The sequence below is a fragment of the Arachis hypogaea genome, chromosome 4, assembly GCF_003086295.3.
Source record: "Arachis hypogaea cultivar Tifrunner chromosome 4, arahy.Tifrunner.gnm2.J5K5, whole genome shotgun sequence".
Lineage (NCBI taxonomy): Eukaryota > Viridiplantae > Streptophyta > Magnoliopsida > Fabales > Fabaceae > Arachis > Arachis hypogaea.
The window spans coordinates 85,932,902-85,944,865 of NC_092039.1; the positions used below are offsets into that span (position 1 = coordinate 85,932,902).

An 11,964-nucleotide genomic window follows, 5' to 3' on the forward strand; every position below is an offset into this window, starting at 1 on the left:
CACCGTACTCTCTTGATTATCATTTCAAATTATTTGTATGTAGAACAAACAGTTCAAAATTGTGCACATATTGTGGCATTCACGATATTCTAAGAAATATTAGCTGCATATTTTGATTACATGAACGAATACTTCAAAACAAATGCCTTCAATAGTTCAGTAACTTGTTATTTTTTTTTTCGGTAACACAGTAATTTGTTATTTATATACACGGCTCTAGAAAATGCTACAATCAACATTATGATCTAATTTTATGAAAAAATAATCCTGCTTTGTCACATGACATACTCAACCTGTAGCAGAAAAACAGAAGATGTATCAATTCATGAAAATCACGGGCCGCAATTACGGCAAAACTATAGCAGTCCACAATGCGATTGGTTGAAATGGCGGGTCTAGTATTCTCGTTTTTTTTTTTTTTTACATTTGAGGGTTATTTTGGTCATTTAGAAAGTCCTCTTTCCTGCTGGAAGAACCGCCCACAACATGACTGCCACGTGCCACGTAACATGCCATTATCAGGTCATGCCATTATCAGGTTCTGTAAAAAGTGCTAACTAAATTTTTATATTGAGTTTAGGTAATGAATCAAATGAATATAGAAGTCACCATAGGTTCCCTCTGCCAAGTTTAATGCCCTTGTCAAAGCCTTGTCTGCATTACCATAGTTCCTAAACCAGCAATTATTAGTGAAATATCATTTCTTGACATAAAAAAGATGTTTGTGGTATACCTAAGGAAAACCAAATGAAAAAATTAAACATACCCCTTATATGTTTCAAGCTTCCCTAGAGCACACAACGCCCCTATCATTAGACCCTCCAAGTTCATGCTACAAGCTCCTATTTATATATTGTAATATTTTTAAAAAAAATTTTAATCTCAGAAGCTCCTTTTAGGACACTCCTGTAAACCTCTTTCGCCATTTTATAGTTTTGCCTAAGGTATAGAATTCTCCATATGATAAAGCAGCAGTACCTATATAAGGAACTGTCAATTTGGCAGTATAAGAATGCCTTCTACAAACCAGATTAGACAAATCATACCATTGCTGAACAGGAGAGATTAGTCAAAAAAAGGGACAGCTGCACCAAGAACACAATAAGTACTCATAAAGAATCACAAAAACGAACAAATAAACCATTAGCACACGACTACTTGACTCGATACTTCCATTGACAAGCTCAATAAGTCCCTTTAGTGCCTTAACACGAAGAATTAGAGCCTTAAAATCATCATCATCATCATCATCATCATCATCATCATCATCATCATCATCTGTTTTCTGTTTCTCGACAAGCTCCACACATTTATCAGCAATTGCAGACCCCTTATCATCCTATATTTATTTACTTCTATGATGCGGCTTTTTTTGTGAAAAAAAAAAAGATTGATGGAAGTGGTTTAAGTCTGACTAATTGGAATACATTTGTCACCCCAAAAAAATTTAGTGGACTTGGCATTAGAGATCCTGTTTGCGCTAATATGGCTCTGATAGGGAAACTAATTTGGCAGCTCTTTAACTGCCTAGAGAAACTTAGAGTCTAACTGATTTTTCATAAATACCTCAAAAAATTTGATACTAGTCTCTTTATACTTTCCAAGAATACGTCTCATGTATGGAGGAGTATTTGCAAGGCCTTTAATCTTTTGAGGGATGGTTTCACATGGAATATTAGTCGTTTTAACCAATTCTTTGGTTTGAAAAATGGAGGATTGAAGGTCTCTTGGCCAAGGAAGTGTAGTATGTTTATATTTCTAATTTTGAGAGAAATATCAGTGATTTTTCGGAGGATGGATAGTGGAAGCTTCAGAGGTGTTGCACTCCCTTACCTGACCTTGTTAAACAGAGTATTTTTTTTCTTACAATCCAGATTGTCAAATGGGTGAGGAGGCTGGTTGGAGGTGGTCAGCAACTCTTTCCAATATTTATTCTTCTATAAAATAAATGACCATTTGTACCCATGAAAGATGAAAATGCTGACATTTGTACCCATGAAAGCTCGAAACTAAACTTATACCCATGATAGATGCTGTCCGTGTGACAAAAGTGCCATGGCTTGGATCTGAGCTTGGTTCATAGGTTTTTGAACCTACGTGGCACTCCTACCCCCCCAAAGCCATATTTGACATGGATGTGAACGTTGATTATCAAAAGGGAGTGAAAAAAGAAACGTCAGTTCCTGCGAGAATCAGTGGTGCCCTAGCAGAGGTTCCTCGTCGCCGTTGGACCATTCGAAGCCGGAGAAGACGACCAGAGTACGCCGAATCGAGTAGCGAGGAGAGGCTTTTACCATTCCTTTCATATTCGACATTGAGGTGGTCACTCCCTTTGAAGAATTACACAGGTATGTCATTTTCCACCAATGATTAATTTCATATGTCGTTGCAAGTAGTTAGACAAACATTGCTACCTAATGAAACTGTATGAGTTACTGTATTTCCTTCAGAATTGATAGAGAGTAGTTTGTTTAGGGTTTGTGTTAGCATTAGTTATAGAGAATGTGTGTTTATTGGTTTGTTAAATTTTACTTCCAAGGATGGCCACCATCTACATAACTCTGTCCATTCATCATAGAGGAAGGTTTGAGAGAGAGCCAGTTGGTAAGGTTAGCTATATTGGTGGAGAAGTGACGGAGATAGAGAGGGTAAACGTTGATACCCTCAATGGTTTTTTCATCTCTAACTTGCTGAAGGACATTGGATATACGTCCATTTCTGAGTTTTACTGGCTAGAACCTGGGAAGGTGCTTGATGATGGGTTGAGGCTGCTAAGGATTGATATGGATGTAGTTAGAATATATGAGGCAGCCATGAAGAATGAAAACAGAATAGAAGTGTATGCAGAGCATCCCATGGATCAGTCTGTTGTAGTTGAGGTTAAGGAATTGACTCCATCAAAGGGGAGAAGAAAGGTCTGTGTTAAAAGGGTACCAACTCCAAAGAAGACTCCAAAAAGAAGATTAGCAGTAGTGGAAGATGATGACGATGTTGAGATAGTTGGTAATGTCCAAGTTGACGAGCAGGCCCAAAAAAGTGCTGAGCCCCAGCCTATGATAGAGGCCCATCAAGAGAACAACCCAACTCCTGTAGCAACACATGGACCAAATAACATTTTCCAACCTCCTCCAACACCTGTCCAGCTGGATGAACCACCATCAACTTAGTCCCAACCTTCTTAGCCACCTCTTGAGGTAGAGCAGCAACCATCCCAAACTCATGGGACAGACCCAGTCCCTCTTGCTAATGTCAATGTATCTGAGGCTTCACAGCAACCTTGGCACTTTGATGAGACAGACCAATTCATTTTCTCTCAGGCCAATGTCTTCGATCCTATTGCACCTGAGCAGCTCACCCAATATATCCCACATCCTTATAGAAATCCACTTTCAGAAGAAATCCCTGAGTCAGCCCCACCTTCTGACTCCAACAGGACTCCCCAGAATAATGAAACCAATCCTTCAGATGAGGCTGAGGGTTGGCCAAAAAAGAATAGGAGAATATCAACAAAGAGGCCCCCTCCTACAGGACAGTCATTCATCCCTATTCCTGATCCGGACAAGCCTCCAACCTTCTATGTCCCAGTTGATGAGGATGATTTTTCTGATGACAACGCTGGGTATCATTGCTATGAATTAGAGGACTGGCGTAGCATACCTAGTGATGAAGATTCTGACAAGAACCCAGCCTTTCCTCAGAGTAATGTCGATGCCCCTGTTAGCCAGGTGAGGTTGGAAGTGGGAATGGAATTTGAGACTCTAAATCAATTTAGGAAAGCAGTCTAGATATTTAATGTAAACATCGGAAGAAGTATTTTCTTTGCACGCTGTGACTCTACAAGGTCAAAGGCTATATGCTACGATGAAGATTGTCTTTGGCAGATATACTGTGCCAAGAGGACATTTCCAGCAAGTTATCAGGTTAAGACCTTTGTCAACGAACACACATGCAGTAAGGACAATTACTGCAAGTCAACAGATGGTAAATGGCTGATTGATGAGCTAGAAGAAAGAATAAGACTTCAACCAAACTTGAGTGTGAGAGAGGTTGACCAGTTCTTCAGAGCTGAGTATGATGTACTTATCAACGAGAGAAAGATTTATAGATCTATGAAGAAGGCAAAGGAGAGGATTGAGGGATCTGAGATTGCACAGTATGCAATTCTTCGCGACTATCCTAATGAGATTCTGAAGACTAATCCTGGCTCTACAGTTAGGATACACACAAATCCCATGCCTGATTCAAATCCAATTTTTCTGAGGATCTATGTATGTTTTGAGGCATGCAAGAAGGGATTTGTAGGTGGTTGTAGACCATTCATAGGGTTAGATGGCACATTTCTTAGAGGGTATTATGGGGTCAGCTATTAGCAGCTATAGGGCAGGATGCAAATAACCACATTTACCCCATTGTATATGCAATTGTTGAATCAGAAAACAAGAATAGTTGGAAGTGGTTTTTAGATATCCTTCAGGATGATGTGGGAGATTTTCTGGCGAACGGGTTTAACTTCATTTCGGACATGCAGAAGGTATCTGTGATTTAATTCTGTTATGTGTTTAGAATCATACTGTAGAAGAATGATTAGTGTGGTTTAGGTTCTGAAAGTATGTTTATTGAATTATGATAAATGTTGTTTATGGTCATTGAAGTTTGAAAATTGAATTATTATAGAAGAATTGTTATTGCATTATTGTTTTCATGCTTGTTATTGTTGAATTATGATAACTGTTGTTCATTATTGTTGAAGTGTGATTATTGAATGCTATTTATATTAATAGTTATCTATAAGGGTTAATTCCTGCAGCCCAAGAAATGTACCCAAATGCCAACCACAGGTTCTGTGCCATCCATATATGGCAAAACTTTCGCAAGAAATGGGGTGACTTGCAGCTGAAGAAGTGTATGTAGTCATGTGCTAAGGCCACTACGACACAGGACTTCAATGCTGCAATGGATAGGCTAAAAAAGATCAACGTAGGGGCTTGGGAATACTTGGACAAGATTAGTCCGAAACAGTGGAGCAGAGCACATTTTAGAGAGTACCCTAAGATGGACAACTACACCAATAATAACTGCGAGGTGTTTAATGCCAAGGTCAAGAAGATGAGGGGGAAACCTATTATAACCATGTTGGAAGAAGTGAGGTGCTACGTCATGCGGATCATGGCAAGGAACAAAAAAGCTTTGGTTGGGTACAGTGGGAGGTTAGCCCCAACCCAACAGAGCAGATTAGAAAGAGAGAAGAGAGAGAGCAACAAATGGAGACCCCTTCCAACCGGAGATGACGCGGGAAATGTTTATGAAGTCAAATGTCTTCCCATGAAGGTCAGTGTGGACTTGGGAAAAGGTACATGTAGTTGTAGACTCTGGCAATTGACTGGCTACCTTGTAGAAATGCATGTGCTGCTTTAGCTTACCAGAATAGAAGACCCGAAGAGTATGCACATAACTGGCTCACAATGGGTGCTTATAATGCTGCATATCAGACTTCAATGTGCCCAGTTCCAAGACAAGAGTTCTGGGAGCACCTTGACACCCTACCAATTCTGCCACCTCGATACAAAAAGCCAATTGGAAGACCTTCAATGAAAAGAGACAAAAGAAATGATGCCTCTAAGGATGAGAGTGATCCTCATAGAACTAAGAGGAGGATTGGCACCATCGTATGCAAATACTGCCTCCAGGTGTGTTTAGTGTATTATAATTCGACATTTAACTTCATGTGTACCAATTTAACTAGTTCCTGTTTTACGTAGGCTGGTCATAACAAGCGAAGTTGTAAGAAGAGAAAGGAAGCAATGGGTAAAGGGAGTGCTGCACCCCAAGTCCCTGCAAGTGATGAGGATAAAGATATGCTGGCTGAAATATACTATGAGGAGACATTAGAAGCTGCCGAGGCTGAAGCAGCAACAACTGAGGTGGGAAACGACTCCACAACAGCCCAGACTTCACAGGTTAGTTTGTTGCTTGGTTTATTTCCCCAATTACATTTGTTTAACGACTCATACTATTACACTGGTTGTTCTTTGGAATCCAGCCTCCACCCCCGATGCCACAACCAGCAGCCACACAACCCCATGATACAACAACCACTGGAGCAGCCAAGAAATAACATAAAAGGAGAAGTGTCAAGCGACCCCCTGATGAGCGGATAATTTATACGCTTTTTGGCATTATTTTTAGGTAGTTTTTAGTAAGTTCAAGCTACTTTTAGGGATGTTTTCATTAGTTTTTATGTTAAATTCACATTTTTGGACTATACTATGAGTTTGTGTGTTTTTCTGTGATTTCAGGTAATTTCTGGCTGAAATTGAGGGATTTGAGCAAAACTCTGAAAAAGGCTGACAAAAGGACTGCTGATGTTGTTGGAATCTGACCTTCCTACACTCGAAATGGATTTTCTGGAGCTACAGAACTCCAATTGGCGCGCACTCAACGGCGTTGGAAAGTAGACATCCAAAGCTTTTCAGCAATATATAATAGTCCATATTTTATTCGGAAATTGATGACGTAACTTGGCGTTGAACGCCAAGTACATGCTGCTGTCTGGAGTTAAACGCCAGAAAAACGTCATGATCCGGAGTTGAACGCCCAAAACACGTTATAACTTGGAGTTCAACTCCAAGAAAAGCCTCAGCTCGTGGATAGATCAAGCTCAGCCTAAGCATACACCAAGTGGGCCTCGGAAGTGGATTTATGCATCAATTACTCACTCATGTAAGCATACACCAAGTGGGCCTCGGAAGTGGTGACAATACTTTTTGTTTTCTGAATGTATGCTTAAACAGTGCATATGTCTTTTGAATTTGTGGTTCATGAATGTTAAAATTGTTGGCTCTTGAAAGAATGATGAAAAAGGAGACATGTTACTGAGGATCTGAAAAATCATAAAAATGATTCTTGAAGCAAGAAAAAGCAGTGAATACAAAAAAAAAAAAAAAGAGAGAAGGAGAAAAACGAAAAAAAAAGGGGAGAAAAAGAAAAGAAAGAAATAAAGTTGTGATCCAAGGCAATAAGAGTGTGCTTAAGAACCCTGGACACCTCCAATTGGGGACTTTAGCAAAGCTGAGTCACAATCTGAAAAGGTTCACCCAATTATGTGTCTGTGGCATGTATGTATCCGGTGGTAATACTGGAAGACAGAGTGCTTTGGGCCACGGCCAAGACTCATAAAGTAGCTATGTTCAAGAATCATCATACTTAACTAGGAGAATCAATAACACTATCTGGATTCTGAGTTCCTAAAGAAGCCAATCATTCTGAATTTCAAAGGATAAAGTGAGATGCCAAATCTGTTCGGAGGCAAAAAGCTACTAGTCCCGCTCATCTAATTTGGAGCTTAGTTTCATTGATAATTTGGAGTCTATAGTATATTCTCTTCTTTTTATCTTATTTGATTTTCAGTTGCTTGGGGACAAGCAACAATTTAAGTTTGGTGTTGTGATGAGCGGATAATTTGTATACTTTTTGGCATTGTTTTTAGTATGTTTTTGATATGATATAGTTAGTTTTTGGTATATTTTTATTAGTTTTTAGTTAAAATTCACTTTTCTGGACTTTACTATGAGTTTGTGTGTTTTTCTGTGATTTCAGGTATTTTCTGGCTGAAATTGAGGGATCTGAGCAAAAATCTGATCCAGAGACTCAAAAGGACTGCAGATGCTGTTGGATTCTGACCTCCCTGCACTCGAAGTGGATTTTCTGGAGCTACAGAAGCCCAATTGGCGCGCTCTCAACGGCTTTGGAAAGTAGACATCCTGGGCTTTCCAGCAATATATGATAGTCCATACTTTGCCCAAGATTTGATGGCCCAAACCGGCGTTCAAAGTCACCTCAGGAAATCCCAGCGTTAAACGCTGGAACTGGCACCCAAATGGGAGTTAAACGCCCAAACTGGCACTAAAGCTGGCGTTTAACTCCAAGAGGAGTCTCTGCACGAAATTTGCTTCATTGCTCAGCCCAAGCACACACCAAGTGGGCCCGGAAGTGGATTTTTATGTCATTTACTCATTTCTGTACACCTTAGGTTACTAGTTTTCTATAAGTAGGACCTTTGACTATTGTATTAGAAGTCTTTGGATCTATATATCTTTTGATCACTTTAGATCTTAGATCATTGGGAGGCTGGCCATTCGGCCATGCCTAGACCTTATGCTTATGTATTTTCAACGGTGGAGTTTCTACACACCATAGATTAAGGTGTGGAGCTCTGCTGTATCTCGAGTATTAATGCAATTACTATTGTTCTTCCATTCAATTCCGCTTGTTCTTTATCCAAGATATCACTTGTTCTTCAACTTGATGAAGGTGATGATTGACGCCCATCACTATTCTCACCCATGAACAAAGTGACTGACAACCACTCTTGTTCTACAAGCATTTGAGGCTTAGTGAATATCTCTTGGATTCCTGATTGTACGATGCATGGTTGATCGCCTGACAACCGAGTGCTCGCCTGACAAACGAGCCAACCATTCCGTGAGATCAGAGTCTTCGTGGTATAGGCAAGAACTGATGGCGGCATTCAAGAGAATCCGGAAGGTCTAACCTTGTCTGTGGTATTCTGAGTAGGATTCAATGACTGAATGACTGTGACGTGCTTCAAACCTGTAACTTACTGGGCGTTAGTGACAGACGCAAAAGAATCACTGGATTCTATTCCAGTAGGGGAGGGAACCACACCGGTGATTGGCAGCACTGTGACAGAGTGTGTGCATTAGCTTTCACTGCGAGGATGGGAGGTAGCTGCTGACAACAGTGAGACCCTACACGAGCTTGCCATGGAAAGGAGTAAGAAGAATTGGATGAAGGCAGTAGGAAAGCAGAGAGACGGAAGGGAAGGCATCTTCATACGCTTATCTGAAGTTCCTACCAATGAATTACATAAGTATCTCTATCTTTACCTTTGTGTTATTTTCGTTCATCACTATATCCATTTGAGTTTGCCTGACTAAGATTTACAAGATGACCATAGCTTGCTTCAATACTAACAATCTCCGTGGGATCGACCCTTACTCACGTAAGGTTTATTACTTGGACGACCCAGTGCACTTGCTGGTTAGTTGTGCGAAGTTGTGTAATGCCATGGTATTGAGCCACCAAGTTCTTGGAGCCATTACCGGGGATTATGAGAGTTGTGAAAAAGTATAGTTCACAATTTCGCCCACCAAGTTTTTGGCGCCGTTGCCGGGGATTGTTCAAGTTTTGAGCAAGCTTTGGTAACATCAGTGCCAAGATCCGGCAACAACATCAAGTTTTGGTGTTATTGCCCGGGATTGTTTAGGCTGGACAACTGACGGTTCATCTTGTTGCTTAGATTAGGTATTTTTTTTTCTTCAGAGCTCTTAAGAATGAATTCTAGTGTTTCAAGGTGATGTTCTTATCATCACCAAAGCTGATTGATCTTCATCAATTTAGCTCTTGAATGCAATGTCCTGCTGAAGCTTAGCCGGCCATGTCTAATTTCTTTAGACTAAAGCTTTAGACTAACATTGCATGATTCCTGGAATTCTCATTAAGAATTTTGATACCTTTATTTTCTTTTTCTACATAATTTTCGAAAAATCCAAAAAAAATTATAAAATCATAAAATCCAAAAATATTTCTTTTTTGAGTCTAGAGTCTCATCTTAAGTTTAGTGTCAATTGCATGTTTCTGTTCTTATTGCATTCATGCATGTGTCCTCATTGATCTTCAAGTTGTTCTTGATGATTTCCTTGTTCTGATCTTTGAATTCTATTGACTTGAGTGTTTTGTGTGTCTCATATGCATTTTCGTTTTGTTAGTGTCAGTAGTATACAAACTGCTAAGTTTGGTGTCTTGCATGCATTGTCATTTGATTCTTGTTGCATTTTGGTTTGTCCTTATTATTAAAAATCCAAAAATATTTTTAATTTGTGTCTTTTCAAGTCAATAATACAGAGAATTGAAGATTCAGAACATACAGCAGAGGAATTGCACAGAAAAAGCTGGGCGTTCAAAACGCCCAGTGAAGAAGGACAGACTGGCATTTAAACGCCAGCCAGGGTACCTGGTTGGGCGTTTAACGCCCAAAAGGGTAGCATTTTGGGCGTTAAACGCCAGAATGTATACCATTCTGGGCGTTTAACGCCAGGATGGCTAGGGGAGGAAGATTTTGTTTTCAAATCAGATTTTTTCTAAGTTTTCAAAATCTTTTCAAAATCAAATCTTTTTCAAATCAATTTTCAATCAAATCTTTTTCAAAATTAACTCCTTTCCTTTTTCAAAGATACTTACTATCAATTAATGATTTGATTCAACATTTCAAGTATGTTGCCTTTTCTGTTGAGGAAGGTTTTATGTTTGATTCATATCTTTTCTTGTTAGGCAAGTCATTAATTTTTAAAATCATATCTTTTCAAACTGTTTTCAAATCATATCTTTTAAAATTGTTTTCAAATCATATCTTCTCAATCACATTTTTTTAAACTAATCATATCTTCTTAACCACATCTTTTTCAAAATAGTTTTCAATCAAATCTTTTTGATTTCTAATTTCAAAATCTTTTTCAAAAGTCACTTGATTTCTTTTCCATTTTCATTTTCGAAAATTAAGTGATGTTTTTCAAAAATGTTTTCAAATTTCCCACTTAATTTTCGAAAATCACTTCCCTCCTTCTCACATCCTTCAATTTATGGACTAACACTATCCCTTAAGGCAAAATTCGAACTCTATCTTCTTTGTTAAGTTCGAATTTTCCACTTCTGTCTTCTACTCTTCTTTTCCTCTGACACCTAAAGGAATCTCTATACTGTGACATAGAGGATTCCACATTTTCTTGTTCTCCTCTCTATCTTATGAGCAGGAGCAAGGACAAAGGCATTCTTGTTGAGGCTGATCCTGAACCTGAAAGGACCTTGAAGAGAAAGCTAAGAGAAGCCAAAGCACAACTCTCTTTAGAGCACCTGACCGAATTCTTCAAGGAAGAAGAACACATGGCAGCCGAAAACAACAACAATACCAACAATGCAAGGAAGGTGCTGGGTGACTTTACTGCACCTACTCCCGACTTCTATGGGAGAAGCATCTCTATCCCTGCCATTGGAGCAAACAACTTTGAGCTTAAGCCTCAATTAGTTTCTCTAATGCAACAGAATTGCAAGTTCCATGGACTTCCACTGGAAGATCCTCATCAGTTTTTAGCTGAGTTCTTGCAAATCTGTGACACAGTCAAGACTAATGGGGTTGACCCTGAGGTCTACAGACTGATGCTATTCCCTTTTGCTGTAAGAGACAGAGCTAGAACATGGTTGGACTCTCAACCTAAAGAAAGCCTGGACTCTTGGGAAAAGCTAGTCAATGCCTTCTTGGCAAAGTTCTTTCCACCTCAAAAATTGAGTAAGCTTAGAGTGGAAGTCCAAACCTTCAGACAGAAGGAAGGAGAATCCCTCTATGAAGCTTGGGAAAGATACAAATAATTGATCAGAAAGTGTCCCACTGATATGCTTTCTGAATGGAGCATCATAGGTATTTTCTATGATGGTCTCTCTGAACTGTCCAAGATGTCCTTGGATAGCTCTTCTGGAGGATCTCTTCATCTGAAGAAGACGCCTACTGAAGCTCAAGAACTGATTGAAATGGTTGCAAATAACCAATTCATGTACACTTCTGAAAGGAATCCTGTGAACAATGGGACTAGTCAGAAGAAAGGAGTTCTTGAGATTGACACTCTGAATGCCATATTGGCTCAGAATAAAATATTGACTCAACAAGTCAATATGATTTCTCAAAGTCTGTCTGGGATGCAAAATGCACCAAGCAGTACTAAGGAAGCTTCATCTGAGGAAGAAGCTTATGATCCTGAGAACCCTTCAATAGAAGAGGTGAATTACATGGGAGAACCCTATGGAAACACCTACAATCCTTCATGGAGGAATCACCCAAATCTTTCATGGAAGGATCAACAGAGACCTCAACAAGGTTTCAACAATAATAATGGT

General features: G+C 39.4%; 1 non-coding gene across 1 annotated transcript; it reads right to left on the reverse strand.

Moving 5' to 3' along the window:
* Positions 1 to 11,364: 11,364 nt before the first annotated feature.
* On the reverse strand, positions 11,365 to 11,472 carry LOC112798674 (small nucleolar RNA R71). Its single transcript, XR_003200274.1, has one exon. It is a non-coding gene; the product is annotated as a small nucleolar RNA R71 (small nucleolar RNA).
* Positions 11,473 to 11,964: the final 492 nt, after the last annotated feature.